Genomic DNA, 19,420 nt, shown 5'->3' on the forward strand with positions numbered 1-19,420 from the left:
GGCTTGTGTTGTTTTTAAATGACTTTATTTTAACCCAATTGATTTCGATGGTACTTAAACTTTTTAAAGTATTCGTTAGACACTAAAGTTTTTTAACAAACACTCTATAACTCTATAATCTATAGTCACTATAGATCTATGTGTGTTGTAATTTCAAGCATTTTCGCAAAGTTCAGAGAGTGCAGGAAAAATAGGTCATGTTAATCCCCGCAATACTATGGCAATTGGCAGAATATAGCGACGTGTAAATTTGACAAACACATAATAACAATAATGCTTGTCTTCAAGTCCAAAGATTAGTGAGGAATGCAGTATATAAAATGTCTAAAACCATAACCCATAAACGCATATTATGGCATGGGTTGTCTGAGTCAGTCAGGAAAACCAACGACTTTGGCAGAGCTTAAACCATTGATTAACACGCACGACTATATAATATCGACCTATGGATACTCGTAGGACGTAATCATCTTCTTTTTAAAGTAACGTCTGTATTTTATAAGATAAGATACGGACTTATCAGTTCTCAAAATGGATTTTGTCCCCTGATTGGCTCGGTCAAATGTGGCCACCTTATATAACGTCTGAAATAAATCTCTAGGGCTACTAAACATGTTTTCTCTGTTAGTTACATAAAACAAAAACTTCATGCAATGAAACACGCTAATGTCTTGCTCCATATGACCGTATCTATGTTCAGAAGAAAAAAAAATCATAGTTTATTCTTTCCAGAATTTAAAATTCCAAGTGGAATATATTTTTGAGCATAAAATAATTGGAATTACTTCAGGGGCAGTAGAATCAATAACTATTAGTAACAATTACAATTTAAATTATCACTAGGCCACAGTGACTCTATTATGGCTATTGCTGCTATTATACATTTTATTGATGATTATATTTAGGTCTACATGTATGTACTTGGCTAATAACTCGTTAAAAGCCTAGATGTTTAAAAAAATATGCTTATTGATACAATTTTTGTATAGATGTATTGTATATAGGCCTACGGTTGCCTGGTCGTGTGGGTTGCGCGCTGGACTGTTATTCGGACTTATCGATAGTCCCCAGTTCAAACCCTTCCCGCTGGAGGCTTGAACTAGGAAGTAAACTATCTTCAACTCTGAAGGAACATTCGAAACATGGAAAGCATTTGACAAAACATGTAATAAAGAAATAGCAGATAGTTAACTTCAACAAGTGTTAGAAGCTTCAACACGCTAAAAACGGCCTCATTCAAAAGACAGTATGTGATGTCATTCATGATAGGCCTACATTTTTTCACTATTAATATTGATTACTATTACAGTTGCGTAAGATATAATAGGCCAGTGAGGACTGAGACTTCTTTCTTACAACGTTATGGAGTTGTCTAGTGAGGACTGAGACTTCTTTCCTACAACGTTATGGAGTTGTGTTGAGTGAGACTTTTTTCTTACAATGTTATGGAGTTGTGTTGAGTGAGACTTTTTCTTACAACGTTATGGAGTTGTGTTGAGTGAGACTTCTTTCTTACAATGTTATGGAGTTGTCTAGTGAGGACTGAGACTTCTTTCTTACAATGTTATGGAGTTGTGTTGAGTGAGACTTCTTTCTTACAATGTTATGGAGTTGTGTTGAGTGAGACTTCTTTCTTACAACGTTATGGAGTTGTGTTGAGTGAGACTTCTTTCTTACAATGTTATGGAGTTGTGTTGAGTGAGACTTCTTTCTTACAACGTTATGGAGTTGTGTTGAGTGAGACTTCTTTCCTACAACGTTATGGAGTTGTGTTGAGTGAGACTTCTTTCTTACAATGTTATGGAGTTGTGTTGAGTGAGACTTCTTTCTTACAATGTTATGGAGTTGTCCAGTGAGGACTGAGACTTCTTATATATTGATTAAAAATAGTTTCAACGCAAGTGTATCCAAACATAATTGAAAACAGAAGGAGATCCGCTAAAAGCGATGTTAACATTTATAATTTACAACTACAAACTATCTTTCAAATGTGTAATTTATGCACAATGAATGGCAGTCCGCTTATATTTTTTTAAACAGTAATTTGGTTCTTGAGATGTGATGGATACATCAATATAATTGATCTTATTTTAGACACAATGGTTCCTCATATTATATCTTTAAAAACACATGACAAGTTTATCAAGTTTTTTTTTTTTTGTATTAGGCCTATTTGTTGTGTGTTAGGTTTTGTTGCTTTTGTGTTGTGTGGTTCTTTTTCTATAGGTGTAGGAGAATAGGAAACTACTCTCACCAGATTGAAAAAAAAAAGATTGCATTTAATCTAACAGATATATGTAAAGAAATATGGCATGCTTGTATATGTATGTAAGAATGCAAAACACTATGACCTACTTTACAGGACAACACCGCCTTCTTTTCGTTGGTTATAAATAAAGTCTCAAAGTTGCATATTTATTAACCCGTATCAGACTTAAATTGCAATAAAACTTTAAGAAATTTATTTTAATAATTCGGATTATAAAATTGAAACAAACAAACAAACAAAATACATAAATATATAAATAGAAGCTAAAACATTTTAAAAGAAGAAACATAATATATGCATTTGGTGTTGTGGTTTTGGTTTTTATTCAAAGGGAGACAAATGTAGACACATCATTGTTGTTTTAATGTTAACTTTGTTATTTCCCTTGTTTCAGAAACCTGATTTTATCCTCTATTATTTTTAAAATACTTATTAGCTGACACTATACATTGCAGTGCCTTTAATGAGTAGTAAAATGACCGTATAATCTATTTGATTTATAATATGGTAATATTCTTTTGAAATGTCTGTGACTAAAGCAGAGTGTAAACACAAACTCAGAGGCGCCTCCGTCGACCTCTGGGTCATCTATTTGGCGAGCAATACAGGCCAAAAAAAGGGTAAGTTTCAATATTTTCATCGCGAATATCAAATTTATGATTTATCTTCTTCTCTCCCTTACTGCCTCCGCAGCCCTCATCTCACCCATACTCCATTCCAGCATCAAGCTTTTTTTTTTTTTAATAATTGATCAAATCTTATTCTTACAATATCCACTACACTTGGTCGACTTGATGCCATTACCTATTTGGTCTACTTTGTCTCTCGCCTACTTGTTGCTTTAGCTACTAGAATGGAATAGAGAAATTCCAGGCTAAACACTAAGATGAGCGTGTCAATTATACAAATGTGAACTCTGTCGTAATCTTCCAACTCGCATTCAAGAGTCTACATCACTCTCTGATCCATGAACTAGGCTGAACTTTATGATTAAACGCAATCTGTATAGTTTAAACCAAGCAGGTTGATATCTATTAAATGTGGTTGTCAAACATACATTTTGTGGTCTAGTCCAGCACCATCTGCTGTTTCATCTCTCCACGTCACATTGGTAATTACGAGTTGAAATCTCGTTTATTTTTGACATTTCTCAGTATTTTATGCGCATGAGTTTGAGTGCAAAATATCATTGGACTTTTTCTACAGACGTGCATGCGGCTACGCATTTTTCCCGCCCAATTTCCACAATGAGACTTGTGTAATCTGACAGGTAGGCCTAATTATGTCAACGCAGTGGTGTAGCTAGGAATTCGCCATCTTTTGGGGGCCCGGGTGGGACTTGACCTCTTTGGGGGCCTCTGCATTTTTCGTAATATTTAATATTTAATGTATAAAAAACCCACTCATTTGGCCCCCCCCCCCCTCAAGTGGTGGCCGAGGGGGTTTTCAAGTTCTCCACCTCCCCCACCCTAGCTATGCCTCTGTGTCAACGAACATCATCACTATAAACTACTAGACCCAGAGCTTAGAAGTCAATCTAGGCTCTGAAACGATTTGATAGTGGGTATACGTAGATTAATGCGCAAAATAAATTGGAAAGACTAGGTCTACTTTTTTGGGGGCAACGCGATGAAATATAGTTCTAGATCAACGAGAAAAGAAAACGCCGCTTTCGTTTTCTATTTACATTTTTATTTCCGTTAGAGCATGTTATGTAGACAATTTGTTTAGGTAAGTGAGATCGCTCAAGAAAGAGTAGTCTGACAGGCCAAATGTTTTGATCTGTTTTTATTGTGACGTCTTGTTCAGTTGGGTTACAAATTTAAAGTTTATTTTCAAGGGGCACTAGAGAGTTTGTTCCTAATGATGTGTTGTTAAGTATCATTTTTTTAAGCCTTCAGAGAGAGAGAGAAAAGGATGGAGGTGAGAGGAAAGCGATAAGGGGAAAGAGGGAGAATAAATGAGAGATAAGAAAAGAGAAGGTAGAGGAGGAGAGAGTGGAAGAGAAATAGAAGTGGAGAGAGGGAAGGGGGAAGAATGAAAGTGGAAAATAGAGGAGAGAAAAAGTGAGAGGCAGAGAGAGAGAGAGAGAGAGTGCTAGAGAACGGAAGGGTAGACAGTGATAACGCCCGATACTAAATAGTTTCACTTAATTCTTGAAGACTTGTGGTTACAATTTAGTATACTTCAAACAGAATGTTCTAGAGATCTATTAGCAGTAGGCTTTTTAGTGTTTATAATGGCCGGATTGGTTCCTAGGCTTTTTAGTGTTTATAATGGCCGGATTGGTTCCTAGGCTTTTTAGTGTTTATAATGGCCGGATTGGTTTCTAGGCTTTTTAGTGTTTATAATGGCCGGATTGGTTTCTAGGCTTTTTAGTGTTTATAATGGCCGGATTGGTTTCTAGGCTTTTTAGTGTTTATAATGGCCGGATTGGTTCCTAGGCTTTTTAGTGTTTATAATGGCCGGATTGGTTCCTAGGCTTTTTAGTGTTTATAATGGCCGGATTGGTTTCTAGGCTTTTTAGTGTTTATAATGGCCGGATTGGTTTCTAGGCTTTTTAGTGTTTATAATGGCCGGATTGGTTCCTAGGCTTTTTAGTGTTTATAATGGCCGGATTGGTTCCTAGGCTTTTTAGTGTTTATAATGGCCGGATTGGTTTCTAGGCTTTTTAGTGTTTATAATGGCCGGATTGGTTTCTAGGCTTTTTAGTGTTTATAATGGCCGGATTGGTTCCTAGGCTTTTTAGTGTTTATAATGGCCGGATTGGTTCCTAGGCTTTTTAGTGTTTATAATGGCCGGATTGGTTTCTAGGCTTTTTAGTGTTTATAATGGCCGGATTGGTTCCTAGGCTTTTTAGTGTTTATAATGGCCGGATTGGTTCCTAGGCTTTACATTGTTTGTTACGGCCAGAACACCCCTTTTTTTTTTTTTTTTCAATTCTAATAAACGGGCCACATTTTAACGATCAACATACATGCTTAGCCAGTGATTTAGTGTGGGCCTCTATCTGTTTCAATGACATTTCGCGGCCCGCTTTTTTTCTTTCTTTTTTTTTGTTCTCTCCTTCACTCTCTGGAACATTTTGTTTTGTTTTTTAACCTGCGCATTGTTATTTCTCCCACATAGACCTGATTTAGAAAGACCCGCTTCATAATGCGCCCACGATCCGATCCTTCGTACACATTCCCGTCCCCCTTTCTACATTTCTTTTGGTATTGTGTTCTCTAAATAAAATAAAAAATATCAATTTGGTTTGATCAATAGTAATCGTTTAGTTGATCTCATTTGAATGAAGCGAAATGACAAGAGATCTAGAAAAAAAACACTAAATTTTCAATGCAATAAGAATTTAAATCTTTGTTTTTGTTTTTTGTTTTTTTCTCTCTATTTCTGTAACTTAAAAAAAAAAGAAAAAGACTCTAGATCTATCGACTTGAACTGACCACAAACTCTGAGGCCATTATTTACAAAGATCAAAACAAAGAAGGGAAATGATTTTCCTCAGTTCTATAAATTTATGTGAATCTAACTCAACTATTTCTCATTAAGCAATTACTAAGATGTGAAACAAACTTTTCTGCAACATTTACAATTGAACACTTCACTTTGGTACAGCCAAACGCACCAAGGAGTTATTGACAAAAAAAATATATATTTGCAATAGATCTATATAGATGTAGGTAAAAAATAAATAAATTCAATGCCATGTTTTTGAGTCTATTTGGAAAAGGAAGTGAACATGCCGTAGAACATATTGAAAGTAAGTAGACCACAGACCTATATATATTATATCTAGACTAGACATGGAGATCTTTTAATCACAGACCTATATATATATATAGATATATTATATCTAGACTAGACATGGAGATCTTTTAACCACAGACCTATATAAATTATATCTAGACTAGACATGGAGATCTTTTAACCACAGACCTATATATATTATATCTAGACTAGACATGGAGATCTTTTAATCACAGACCTATATATATTATATCTAGACTAGACATGGAGATCTTTTAATCACAGACCTGTATATATTATATCTAGACTGGAAATGGAGATCTTTTAACACTACAAAAAATGTGGAAATCTTTTACAAAGTTGAAACAAGGCGTTGTTTTGTAAAGTAGTTATAAGAAGTAAAGGTTGTTTTTTCAACCCTAACCTATGTAACATAATTTAATTTTTAGATCTAGATTTAGTAATTGAACATCAAAATAAGAAAACTCTCGTCTCATAATTATTATTTTGCAATTTTTAGATACATAATCTAGAAAGATCTATTTAAATTTACATAAGATGATTAAAATCAACAGACATGAATTATTTCGATCTAGGATTTGGAAACTAACAGGCCATGGCTTTCTTTCATATATTAGCGTGAATATAAAGTTATGTGATTTATAACGCATTCTAAATAAAATTCGAGAAATGATTTTGCATTATTTCTACACTTTGAAAACTAAAGATCATTACATCTAAGACAGAAAAGATTGATTGGGGCGACTTCCCTTACAGCTTGAAAAAGAGTTACCTAGATAAAAATCTATATATAAAGGTCTGTGAATCGATCAATTGCGGATAAGAATTTGTTTCGGATTTCCAGTCTACATATAATATATATAAGTCTATGAAGTAGACTAAGGGAAAAAGATAAAAATTGCTTTAAAAATACGGATTTTGTGTGATATATAAATTTTTTTAAAGCTTTATAGATCTATGTAGAATGCTGCATTTTGGGGAAATACCGAAAATAAAATAGAAAGGTTTGATAGCTTGCGGTTTTCGCGAATTGTGGTCCCAAGGTTGCGATTCTGTCAAAAACCGTTCTTGGTGAGCATCAAGGAGGTAAAAAGAACCTGTGTACGAAATTTCATGCGAATACGTACGACAGTTTAATTGATCTCGTGATCAACGAATCATTGAGTGGTAACTAACAAATATATAGTAGATAAGATGCTGCTATGTCAATAATTTTTAAAGACGGAGTAATTACATGATAATTAGGTCATTCCAAAACAGACCTGCATTAACCTACATATGTATACATGTCTAAACTGGCGCCACATTAAATATCATGATCGAATAATAAACGCACACGGTTTTTTTTTTCGTTTTTTTTTTTTGTTGTTTTTTTTGTTGAGGTTTTTGGGTACATCTGAAATGTATACTGAAGTAAATGATTTTTTTTTTTTAACTCAAGCAGGAGAATGTAACTTGAAAGATAAAAGCAGAAGTGATTTAGAGTTATCCACCCATCATTTCACGGAGGCCATTTACAAAGAGTCAGACCATCTGATGTCTATCTTCACAATTTTTTTTTGTGGTTTAGTTGTTGTTGGTGAAATAGGGGGGAGCGCGTTTCTAATGTTCATACATCCAGCTATTCAGAGGGAACATTGCCATTGGGAGAGAAGTTGAACACCTCTCCCCCCCCCCCCCTCTCCCAGTGCCTTCAAGAACACGAATCAGCAAATGCTGAAAGAAAGAAGGAAAGAAATTTACAGTTTTTCCTGGCTCTTTTCTACCATTAGCAGTTTCAAGAGGCGCGCGGCGGTTATGGGTAAACGCGAGACCCAGAAAAGGAGGGGGGAGGGTGAGCATGATTATGAAACTCCGCGGGTGGAGGGTGTACGCTGGGTTGTGGTGGTGAAAGGGGGGGGGGGGATAAGACATACACAACTGGTACACCGGAATTGTTAAGCGCATGTGCATATATATATATTTTAATGTCCTGTGGGCGGAGCTAGAGTAAGCTCAACGGAACGTACTGACAGTGACAAATATGTTTTGTTCTGTTTATTCGGCGAATGAAGATTGAGACTTGTAAACACCGAGTACGGAATAACTATTTGGTCATTTTTTATTTATTTACTTTGTGTAGCTAAATGTCGGGGTGCGTTGAAGTTTATCTGTACAGAGAGAACATTTAATTATTAGCAGAGTAGAGGATTTGTAGAAGATAAGAACAAGATAAGGAAGAAAGGAGAGAGAGAGAGAGAATGGGCGAGCGAGAGAGAGAGAGAATTATGAATGAGAGAAATATAGGCCTAAATAAATAAAACAAACAACAACACAGGTCAAATAGAGAGGAAGAAGGACCCTAGTCTGTATAAGAGAAAGTTATACTGAAAAGCCAATAACATAGGTCCAAGAAAGAGAAGGAACGGAAGAGGGGAGTAGAACAACATGGGGAGGGGGGATTGAGATAAGAGACAAATAAGAGAAATAACAGTATTGTGGGGAAAAAAAACATAGAAAAGAGTTTTTAACTCTATGTATTCAAACTTGTTCTAACTATATTGTCTACTAGACTTTTAAAAAGTTTGTATTTCTTCTGGCCAAAATCCGTTTGTAGTAATAATTTGTTGGTCTTCTAAAAAGATTTGCTTTGGTCACTCATTTCTAGTTTATTAGCCATAGAAAGAATTGTACTGGCCACACAGTATTTACATGAACCCGAGGTCACTACGCAGTCTCTGCTTTCAGAAATAGGGCAAGTGTCACGTGATAAAGCGTGTCTTAGGTTGCTAATAGCAACGAACATTGTTTTGTTGCACTTTTGTTCACCAACTCACTGTAGAGCTAAAAATAGCTCATACAAAAAAAAACAAAAAACATAAGGAACTAAAAAGAATTACTTCCCAAAAAAAAAATATCCAGATAACTCTACACTCTACATCAAATTGTTAGATGGCAGAGTATTAAAAGGGACAAAAGGAGAAATTCGAGGTCATTTGTTCACTGTCTTATGTTGATGTATTGTAGGTCTATTGTTCTTTTATACATAAAGTACTGACGGAGCGTGCTTATCTATTATACGATTCCAGTTTAGGATATTAAGTTATTCTAGTTTCTATAGATAATTTTTATTTATTCAATACTATCTAAAGGTTCCATTGAAACGCTTTAATGTCATGTCACTGGGTTTATATCTAGATTTACATATTTGTAATCACCCCAAAATACCACGTGACAGCCAGTGGTATCATTAACTCTAGATGGCGAGAAAACCGCAATAACAAAAAGACTCTTACGAAAACATAGAGCGTATTTTTTTCTTTGTAAATACTAGCATTACCATCATCCTTTCGTTATGGCTAGACTGCAGTGTTACAGGGGACTCACCCGTAAATGAAGCATCCATGTTTGAAACAACAAAATATCCCTATTAAATATAAGAAAATAAGATAAATAAATTTAGCTTTACAATTCCTCTATTTCTTGACTAAATAAAATTTAGCTCTTGTGGTATGAAGGGAGAGTAACCGTTTAGGAATTACGGGCACGACATGGCCTAAAGTGTGCCGATGTGCCAAAAAAACTCCAAACCCAAACACACTCTCTTTCTTTTCAAGTAATCTATTTTTTTTTTTGTACAAATACGACATACAAGCCAGATTAAGGGCAGGGAAGGTGGAGCTACTGCACAACAGAAAACGTCTTAATTAATGTTTTGGCAGTTTTAACTTTTATTTATTTTTTTGTTTTCGAAATTCTTAAATTCTGCCGACTCTTTTTGTCTCCTCAGTGTTTAAGTTTAGATGGCTGACAATAGTTTACCCAAGGTAGGTGAATCCGTTCGTCACTCTATGAGTGGGATTTCTGATACATACAACTGGTACTTCTGTAACTTGAAAGAATTTCAGTCGTGGTGAGACTTATGGTAAGACTGAACTCCCCACATGCAGCATTTATCTGCCCTTGTAACCCTCCTTGGAAGTGTTGGGAAGGGAGACAAAGCGGTTTGCGAGGTAGCATTTGTTGATTTTGTTGAGCTCTCCATAATGCTCTACTTATTGCATCAAATGATCACTGATGATTATGCCATCCTTTGACTTAATCGTGACACGCATGTTAGTGTGAGTTCCAATCACTTTTATTTTTCATATCACTTTTATCATATCTGATCTTACCACAGTCAGCACAAGTTTGACAAAACTCTCTAAGCCAGGGGTTCTCAACCTGTGGGTCGCGACCCCCTTTTGGGTCGATTGACTATTTGCCAGGGGTCGCCTAAGACCATCGAAAATATGGATTGTAATTGTCTATTCCTCTATTGCTGTGTATGTGTGTGTGGGGGGGGGGGTCGCGGCAGAGTGGGGGGTTTGTAAAAAGGGGTCGCCGAGCTTAAAAGGTTGAGAACCGCTGCTTCTAAGCTGTCTGGGAAGATACCGAACTGACCACGCAAACAAAATGTTAATCTTCAAGGTAAGCACTAAATAGTTTTCACTTGCGCAGCCTGCTGCGCATAATGAGTATTTCCTGGGGGGGGGGGGGGGGATCGTGTCTCCAAGCAGAAAGTTTTGAAATTGGCCAATAGACACAGTCACACAGTATCTATGCTCTTTAGACACAGTCACAGAGTATCTATGCTCTTTAGACACAGTCACACAGTATATATGCTCTTTAGACACAGTGACACATTATCTTATCTAAGCTCTTTAGACACAGTCACACAGTATCCAAGCAGAAAGTTTTGAAATGGGCCAATAGACATAGTCACACAGTATCTATGCTCTTTAGACACAGTGATACAGTATCTATGCTCTTTAGACACAGTCAAGTCACACAGTATCTATGCTCTTTAGACACAGTGACACAGTATCTATGCTCTTTAGACACAGTCAAGTCACACAGTATCTATGCTCTTTAGACACAGTGACACAGTATCTATGCTCTTTAGACACAGTGACACAGTATCTATGCTCTTTAGACACAGTGACACAGTATCTATGCTCTTTAGACACAGTGATACAGTATCTATGCTCTTTAGACACAGTCAAGTCACACAGTATCTATGCTGTTTAGACACAGTGACACAGTATCTATGCGCTTTTGACACAGAGAAGACTACGTTGGCTTGGACATGTCACCCGCATGCCAGATGGAAGAACACCTTAGGACATCCTCTATGCTGAGCTTGAGGAGGGAGTCAGACCCAAACAACGTCCAAGACACACAAAGATGCAAGCGAGATCTAAGGACTTCAGTCATCCATGAAAGTATGTTGGAGGAAAGTCGCCCCAGATGGACAGCAAGGAGGCAGACTTTGTGTTCTGGTACAAACCTCGTCGAGAGCCAATGGAATCAAGCGGCAATAGAGAAAAGAATGAGAATGCTGTCTTATCAGATAACCCTAGAACAGGTGCATTCAAATACACAAACTGTGGCAAACTCTGCCGCTCCAGAATTGGCTTGTTTAGTCGCATTAGAAGAAACCAAAAACTAGTGATTCATCTTGTTGCATGATGCGCATCCATTGTCTTTGAAGACAGAAGGAGCCATATTACGGTTAGCTACTTGGTCGTGGTTAAGTAGTGTCAGCCTCTAGCGTGCTGGTAATATAGAAATGTTATTCCGGATTCACTAAAATATGCATATTAAATAATTTGTTTTGAAGAAGAAAATTAATAGGCCTATTAAAATTTACAAGTAATCTCTTTCTTCAAATATATGACATCATTTAGATAATAGTATTGGTATTATTAAGAAATGGGTTTTTATTAAAGCTTTTACAAAAGTGGGCCTCCAAAAGTTCTGCCCGGGGTCTCATAATATTTAAATCCGGCCCTGATAGCATGCGTTAATACGTATTATTAAGTGCATTTATGTTGAAATTTGTTGAAGAGGGTATGCCCTTCTATAGAACCCAAGACCAAGCCCTCAAGTTACAAATAAATCGGCACTGATAAGCCATAGTTAAGCATGTCACATTAATAAATTAATGTCCATCTTCTTAATCTCATTTTTATCCTCGCTGTTCTGTCCTGGCCAAGATGTTGCCTGCCCACAGCCTACCTCGAGCCCGCATTATTTATAATCTATTGAATCTTTATTTATGCCCGTCAAGATGTGTTGAGTGTTGAAAGAAGATGGGCGCGAAGCAATTAATTGGACAGTTTTTTCCCTTCTGACTCTCTTCTGGTTTATTATTTTCCACTGAGAGCTGACCTAACTAGTACTGAAGGAGGGAGATAATAAAACACGAAAAAGGCTAAAATCAACACCACCTCAGATGAAGTTATGTCCCTATTAATTTCCCAGTCAATAAATATATAAGGCTGATTTAAAAAAAAACAACACACAATGGGTAAACCAGATGTTACATAAGAAAGCCGTCTTATTAACTTAGCCCCCAAGAAAAAAAAGGAGTACCGGTGCGTATTGTTTTCGAGAGAGAGGGAATCCTATTTACATTGCAATTTTCCATCCTATTGCTGACAATGTTTATATATAGACAGGGCAGAATTTAAGTACGTGAAGGCTCTGAGAAGTACCTTTGAGAAGTCCCCTACCCTCTTTACATAAGCGTAGTGAGGCATGATGCCCCGGGCACCACAGTCAAAGGGACGCCACACTCAGAGGAGCACCAGAAGATTTAAAAAAACTAAAATAATTTCCTAGAAATTTTTAATGTTTTAAATATTTATTTTAACTAACAAACATTTCCACATAAAAGTAATGACTTATTTCATGACTTGATCTGTCTTATAAATTATCGTTGCATGTATTTGAATTCAACGAGAGACCTCCACTCGAGTAAAATCTGACGTAATCACCGTGTTGGGTGGTGCGAAATTGTATGTTTATTTTCTGAAGAACAAAAACATTGTTGTAGTTATAAACCAGAGATGAGTATGAGACATGTAAAAACAAATTGTATTATCAATGATCAAAATAAATTATATTGTCATGATTACAAAGTGAAGTCGTTTCATCTACTTATTAGGACATTTCATACAGTTTTTGTTAGAAGAGTCTGCAATAAATGATTCATTAAAATCTTATCTTATATAATAGAAGACTAAGATTATAGTGGGTACTTTCTTACATGACACTGTCAGAACGGTTAAATTACTTCCGAGAGACATACCATCGTTTGCTAGACACTTTGTACCCAAACAATTAGGCACGCTACAAGACATGTTTCTAAACACCAGTAGGATCTGTCGATCAAGTCCATTACGAACGTACCTGCTCAAATACCTAGGATATATCTCACAATTCAGGACTAAACTGTTCCAAGCTACACTTTGACTTTGACATGATTTTCTTTCTAAGAATAAAGTGTGGTTTTGTCAGGTGTGGGAAAATATTCAGGTCGCAACTGGGTCTGCGTAACCACGTGAAACACTGCACTCAATATTGATCTTCTGAATCGAAGACATTGCCAATGTGGTTGGAAATTATGTGTGTATATAAATGAGGAGACATCTTTAGCGTGTAGGTCAAGAAGTCCCCAAAAACGATTCTTTGAATAAACATTCTGTTGGTTAAAGCAGTATCTAAATAGCTAAAGACTTTCGACATTTGCTCTTGATGAGAGATAACCTAAGTCGAGTCAAATGGAGTCCCCTAATTTAATTCTCTAACCCTAACCTTAACCCACTTATTAGTTGATTTCTATGTGGATCCCAGAAGATGAATAAACTCATTTTGAAATAGTCTTGATATGACTAGCTCTTGGCGTTATCATGACATTGAAATAATGAATTAAGATATTAGTGACAAATTTAAATTTCGATAATATTTTTCTTTTTTTTTAACAATTGTAGGCCTTCCAACTTTAGAGTTTACATCCCTTATTACATTCAGGACGACTAAATGGAGAGAAAGATTTTATAGCATGAAGACCGCAATGTAGGAGGTTAATATTAGTTGCAATACATTTGTGTTACTGAATCATGATTGAATTTGAGAAAAATCGATTTTTTAAAAAATCTAGAAACACAACAGAGCCTACGTGTTCTTTTACTATTAGTTGTAAAATGTAATTAGATTTGTTGTCAAAAATTATTTTAATTTATGTAGATATATTATGACTGTAGTCTGGATTATGGTGTGCCTACTGTCAGTTGGTTTACCTGTATGCTAATAGTTTTGTGCCGGGTCTAGTCGTCATGACATGTTATGAGTTTTGAAAGATTACATCCGCACTAGTTATAATTAGTGTCACTAATACCTGATGCTGTGGTCGGTAAGTATTTCTTTTGTACACGTACGATCCTTAAACATTCTTTCACACTGTACAGTAATAGATCTCAACCACTTTGCAAGACTATACCAAGATAGAAACATTGAACGGACGTTTTCAATACAACTTCTTTAACTAACAACAAATATAATTATAATTCTGGATGAGTAGGCCATGCTTTAACCTGTTTGTCTTGTGTGTTCTTGTAAGTGAAAGTATAATCTGAATAAACCAACAATGTCTAGGGAAGCAAGATATTAGATCTACTTGCGGTGAGAGACTTAGATCTACTTGTGGTGAGAGACTTAGAATTAGATCTACTTGTGGTGAGAGACTTAGATCTACTTGTGGTGAGAGACTTAGATCTACTTGTGGTGAGAGACTTAGATCTACTTGTGGTGAGAGACTTAGATCTACTTGTGGTGAGAGACTTAGATCTACTTGTGGTGAGAGTCTTAGATCTACTTGTGGTGAGAGACTTAGATCTACTTGTGGTGAGAGACTTAGATCTACTTGTCGTGAGAGACTTAGATCTACTTGTGGTGAGAGACCATGACATTTCTCTATGTTTTTGACAAAGAATAAACCTTTTAAACTGAATTTTTAAAAAGTGTAGGTGAGTAAAATATAACAGATAGACAATAAAAAATACTTTTTTTTCAGTTTGCATCTAGATCTACATTCAATTTTTTTCAGTTTACATCTAGATTTACATTCAATTTTTTTTTAGTTTACATCTAGATCTACATTCAATATTTTTTTAGTTTACATCTAGATCTACATTCAATTTTTTTCAGTTTACATCTAGATCTACATTCAATTTTTTTTTAGTTTACATCTAGATCTACATTCAATATTTTTTTAGTTTACATCTAGATCTACATTCAATATTTTTTCAGTTTACATCTAGATCTACATTCAATATTTTTTTAGTTTACATCTAGATCTACATTCAATTTTATTTTTAGTTTACATCTAGATCTACATTCAATTTTTTTTTAGTTTACATCTAGATCTACATTCAATTTTTTTCAGTTTACATCTAGATCTACATTCAATTTTTTTTTAGTTTACATCTAGATCTACATTCAATATTTTTTTAGTTTACATCTAGATCTACATTCAATATTTTTTTAGTTTACATCTAGATCTACATTCAATATTTTTTCAGTTTACATCTAGATCTACATTCAATATTTTTTTTAGTTTACATCTAGATCTACATTCAATTTTATTTTTAGTTAACATCTAGATCTACATTCAATATTTTTTTAGTTTACAATAATGTATGTTCTCCTTTAGTGTGTTTTCTGTATTCTGAGGCCAGTTTCTTTTTTTTTTAAGCTGTGTGAGAGACAGAGAGTGTAAGGGAGAAAGGGAAAGAGAGCAGGGGAAAGAGAGAAAGGGAAAGAGAGATTGAGAATAAAACAGTGAGGAGAAAATAGGATAGAGAGAGAGTGAGAGAGAAATAAAAGAGGGTGGAGTGAGACGAATAAAAGGGGGAGAACACTAGTTAGTCATACAAATAGAATGTTTTATCTTCTTTTATGAAGGCATATGAGAGGATCCACATTCTATAAAATCCAGCGTTATTTTAGAAGTCCATCATATACAATCCAGTGTTATTTTAGAAGTCCATCATATACAATCCAGTGTTATTTTAGAAGTCCATCATATACAATCCAGTGTTATTTTAGAAGTCCATCATATAAAATCCAGTGTTATTTTAGAAGTCCATCATATACAATCCAGTGTTATTTTAGAAGTCCATCATATACAATCCAGTGTTATTTTAGAAGTCCATCATATACAATCCAGTGTTATTTTAGAAGTCCATCATATACAATCAAATGTTATTTTAGAAGTCCATCATATACAATCAAATGTTATTTTAGAAGTGCATCATATAAAATCAAATGTTAGTTTAGAAGTGCATCATATAAAATCCAGTGTTATTTTAGAAGTCCATCATATACAATCCAGTGTTATTTTAGAAGTCCATCATATACAATCCAGTGTTATTTTAGAAGTCCATCATATACAATCAAATGTTATTTTAGAAGTCCATCATATACAATCAAATGTTGTTTTAGAAGTGCATCATATAAAATCAAATGTTATTTTAGAAGTGCATCATATAAAATCAAATGTTGTTTTAGAAGTGCATCATATAAAATCAAATGTTATTTTAGAAGTGCATCATATAAAATCAAATGTTATTTTAGAAGTGCATCATATAGAATCAAATGTTATTTTAGAAGTGCATCATATAGAATCAAATGTTATTTTAGAAGTGCATCATATAAAATCAAATGTTATTTTAGAAATGCATCATATAAAATCAAATGTTATTTTAGAAGTGCATCATATAAAATCAAATTTTATTTTAGAAGTGCATCATATAAAATCAAATGTTATTTTAGAAGTGCATCATATAAAATCAAATGTTATTTTAGAAATACATCATATAAACTCCAGTGTTATTTTAGAAGTGCATCATATAAAATCAAATGTTATTTTAGAAGTGCAACATATAAAATCCAGCGTTAGTTTAGAAGTGCAACATATAAAATCAAATGTAAGTTTAGAAGTGCAACATATAAAATCAAATGTTAGTTTAGAAGTGCAACATATAAAATCCAGCGTTAGTTTAGAAGTGCATCATATAAAATCAAATGTTAGTGTAGAAGTGCATCATATCAGATTGACATGTACTTTAGAGACCTTTCAAGTAGAATCTAAATAATTAGGAAAGTCAATTTGTTCCAATGGAGTCTGAAAGGAAACAAAACTTTGAATGTGAACTCTTGTGTTACCTCTTTTCAATGTTTCTTATTGGCGATTCATTATTCAATAAACACATTGGATTGAAACATTTAAAAAAATAAACGGTGTCAAATTTTGGCAACTAGCTGACTACAGAGCGCATAATTCCCAGGGTTGAGTTGATATATTTGTGAGATATATCAGTGGCTCAGGGGTCAAGCCGGTGTGACATGAGGTATGGCACCACTGACACGATACACACACACACACAATCGCACTGCACATATCGTCTCTGGTTCACTCGTAGACGTACAAATGTAAACACATACACACTGACTTAAACCTCCCCCCCCCCTCCTGTTGCTGAATCTCTCACCATCGTTGTAGCTTGGCCTCACGACAGTTCTTATCTTGAACTACTCGTCAGGTTTTCTCAAACTATTTACTTATAAAATACCCAGATAAACTTAACAACCCAGAGGCCTAGAATATTAATATCAGTATAGAATTATCAGTACGCCACGATGTGAAGGTAACTACTTAACTGTTAATAGTATACCACAAAATCTCCCACTGCAGAATGTACAACGGGGGAAACTCCGCGTTTCGTTTCTTTAACAGTACAATCAATTAACTTTCAATTTTCCCCTACATCCACAGCTTGTGTAATTAGGTCAGGAGGATCCACAGGGGAATGGAATGGGTGAAGGGGGAGTTGAAGAAATTTTGGTAATCAGACAAACAAGACAATTATTCCTTGTAACTGTCCATCTTCTTTATCTCTTAAAACGGAAAATTGGAATAAATCTTTAGGCCTGTAAGAGGGAGAGTAACTTTGTTAGTTTAATAGATCAACCTCCAGTAAATGGAGGGGAGACAACAACATATGGGCATGAGAACCCTCACACTTTGCATGCGTATTTTAAGAGTATCGGCAAGTGGGGGGAAGACAGAGGAGCCCAAACGTGAGTTGTATGGGGCCCAAATATTTCTGGCGGGGGGCCTGACTTACTCAAGATTGATCCAAACTGTATGGATGGTGTGTCGCTGTCTCTTTAACTTCAAGATAAACATAAAATATAAATAAAAAGATTAATCTCCATCAAGAGCAGATTTGTACTTGAGACTCATATAGTAACTAGAGACTCATATAGTAACTAGAGACTCATATAGTAACTAGAGACTCATATAGTAACTAGAGACCATATAGTAACTAGAGACTCATATAGTAACTAGAGACTCATATAGTAACTTATATAGTAACTAGAGACTCATAGTAACTAGAGACTCATATAGTAACTAGAGACCATATAGTAACTAGAGACTCATATAGTAACTAGAGACTCATATAGTAACTAGAGACTCATATAGTAACTTATATAGTAACTAGAGACTCATAGTAACTAGAGACTCATATAGTAACTAGAGACCATATAGTAACTAGAGACTCATATAGTAACTAGAGACTCATAGTAACTAGAGACTCATATAGTAACTAGAGACCATATAGTAACTAGAGACTCATCTAGTAACTTAAGACTCATATAGGCCTAGTAACTAGAGACTCATATAGAAATAGAGAGAGACTCGTGTAGTTACTTGAAACTCGTGTAGTAACGTGATACTTGAGTAACTTGAGACTCATGACTCGTTTAGTAACTTGAGACTCATGACTCGTTTAGTAACTTGAGACTCATGACTCGTTTAGTAACTTGAGACTCATGACTCGTTTAGTAACTTGAGACTCATGACTCGTTTAGTAACTTGAGACTCATGACTCGTTTAATAACTTGAGACTCATGACTCGTTTAGTAACTTGAGACTCAATGTTTTTGTTTCTTTTGAAATGCCGTAGTTAGCAAACTGTTGCCAGGTGTGGAAATCTGGCCATGTAAACACCAATGTCTGGCACAAGGCAGGCAGACGGTTCCCAGGCAGTTGATACACTCACTGACAGGAGCAGCATGGGATAGTGATGGACTGGCTAACTAGTGCTGTCTCACTGGTTAAGTGCTTACATAAAGGCAACTTTTTATTACTGGCCATATTGTGACTTGGCGAGTCAGTAGTTACAGTAAGGAAACCTGTTTTACGGACAATCTGTTGACTTTGTGTCTCAAACTGTATGTTATGTTTATATCATTGAATAAACTCTGGCCAGTGGTTGTGTAACTCAATATTCTTATTCTCTGTATGAATAACAAAATTGTGATGTGTCTTGCTCACCAAACATTCATTGCTTACAATTGAGTGTGAGTGAATCGAATGGTGACTCCTTTCTTCAATACTATTGACTAAAGTATTCATTGACCAAAAATGATGTCCATTACAGTCCTTCTGTTCTGGACACATAATGTTATTTTGTATGTAGCATCTTCTATCGTAATCTATATTTTGTT

General features: G+C 35.2%; 1 protein-coding gene across 4 annotated transcripts in view; it reads right to left on the bottom strand.

Moving 5' to 3' along the window:
• Window positions 1-19,420, bottom strand: part of LOC106073343 (retinoic acid receptor RXR) — a 66,988-nt gene that overhangs the window by 19,765 nt on the left and 27,803 nt on the right. The gene's annotated exons all lie outside the window — the stretch shown is intronic.

The sequence above is a fragment of the Biomphalaria glabrata genome, chromosome 9 (assembly GCF_947242115.1).
Source record: "Biomphalaria glabrata chromosome 9, xgBioGlab47.1, whole genome shotgun sequence".
NCBI lineage: Eukaryota > Metazoa > Mollusca > Gastropoda > Planorbidae > Biomphalaria > Biomphalaria glabrata.